At 36.3% G+C, this 1,658-nt stretch overlaps 1 pseudogene across 1 annotated transcript; it reads right to left on the minus strand.

The window, feature by feature from the left end:
• Positions 1–860: 860 nt before the first annotated feature.
• LOC308512029 (ATP synthase subunit g, mitochondrial-like) lies at positions 861–1,169 on the minus strand (annotated as a pseudogene). The gene has a single exon. The product of its transcript is annotated as an ATP synthase subunit g, mitochondrial-like (transcript).
• Between the last annotated feature and the right edge of the window lie 489 nt (positions 1,170–1,658).

A 1,658-nucleotide genomic window follows, 5' to 3' on the forward strand; every position in this document is an offset into this window, starting at 1 on the left:
TTTGACTTGTGAGCAAGAAAGTAAGTCTGCCAGCAGGTGACCTTTTCATGCTACCTCATATGTTTGTGATAGGTGCTGTGCTATGTTTGAAGAAATGGACAGCCCACATTTTTCACTTTTCTGTGGAGAAAGTTTGATCTCTTCTTTCTTCTTCTAAGGATATTTTACTGTATTTCATGATGATGGTAATAGGTCTTGACTTTGATCTAGTTTCTGTTGAGTATGGGGTCCCCAAAGCCAATGATATCACCAGAAACCAAACTGAAAATGGTGTTATTATTTTTTCAATTTATTGATTGACTTTCAGAGAGAGAGAGAGAGAGAGAGAGAGAGAGAGAGAGAGAGAGAGAGAGGAAGAAAAACATCAATTTGTTGTTCCACTTATTTATACATCCATTGGTTGATTATTTTTTTTTATTTTTTTTTATTGCTTAAAGTATTTGATTCTTATATAAGCCCTAACCAAGGATCAAACCTGAAACCGTGGCATATCAGGAAAGTGCTCTAACCAACTGAGCTACCCAGCCAGACCTGAAGATGGAATTACTGAGATTCCATTAAACACTGCTGCATTGATTAAGAATAGTAATTTCAGCTTAAGCACCAGTTATGCCAAATATTTAATTACAGAGGACAAGTAACTTAGATTCTTGAGAAAAATTTCTCATGAAGGTTTGGGCCTGCTTGTAAAAATACATACCAGAGGTTGCTAGGCATTTCTTTCTCACCAAATCTCAGTAGTCTTTTCTTTTTAAAATTTTAAAATTTTGACATATTTTTTAATTCAAATACCATTCTGATCACTCATGGTCTAAGAACATTCAAATAACTTAAAATAAATAGATGTTAAAGATTGGTCTTCAAACTTCATACTCAGTGATGCTACGCTTGCCTATGATTTCACTGACATAAAACCACATCCATACCTCAGTGTCCACCAAACCATTCAGCAGAGCTTCCTTAACTGTGAACTGAAGTTACCAATTTGAGCATTATTGCCTAGTTTTTTCAAGCTCTGAATAGCTGTAGGGATTTCAGCAGGGGTTGGAGGAACCAGCTCAACCTTGGTATAATGTCAAAATGTGGCCAATCGAGGCTTCTGAGTAAGTCACAGCAGCATTTGCCAGTGCAGGAGCCTTCTCCACAAGGTTATGGACAAATTTGGCCATGGTTCTAGGATGGAAAGTCTGTGATCTTGAACAACTGGCCGAATGTTATTCCCACCCTTCCACCCCCTAAGAACACCTCAATAGCCTTTTCTTTATTCCCATGTTTGTCTCATTCCAACTGACACTGACTACCCTAATATACTAATTTTTTAAATATTTGGCTTCTATGACCTAGGCCTATGCTAGTTTTTCTTCTATCCCTTAGAACACACCTTTTTAAATTTTATTTCCTGGTTCCCTCTTTTTTCTTCTTCATCCTAATGGTGGAATCTCATGAAGACACAGTGAGTGGTTGACATTCCTCTTTCATCTATCCATTAAACATTTTTTAATGTTTAAATATTTGTTTGGAGACCTATATTGTGTTCTATACAGAAATGTATTAGACACAATCATTGTCTTCTGGGACCTCAATGAATACAATACAGTGCAATATTTTTCATGAAATACATAGTAGAAGTAGGTAACAGAAAACTCAGCTCAAGATAC

The sequence above is a fragment of the Myotis nattereri genome (assembly GCF_964212035.1).
Source record: "Myotis nattereri genome assembly, chromosome: X".
NCBI classification, from domain to species: domain Eukaryota; kingdom Metazoa; phylum Chordata; class Mammalia; order Chiroptera; family Vespertilionidae; genus Myotis; species Myotis nattereri.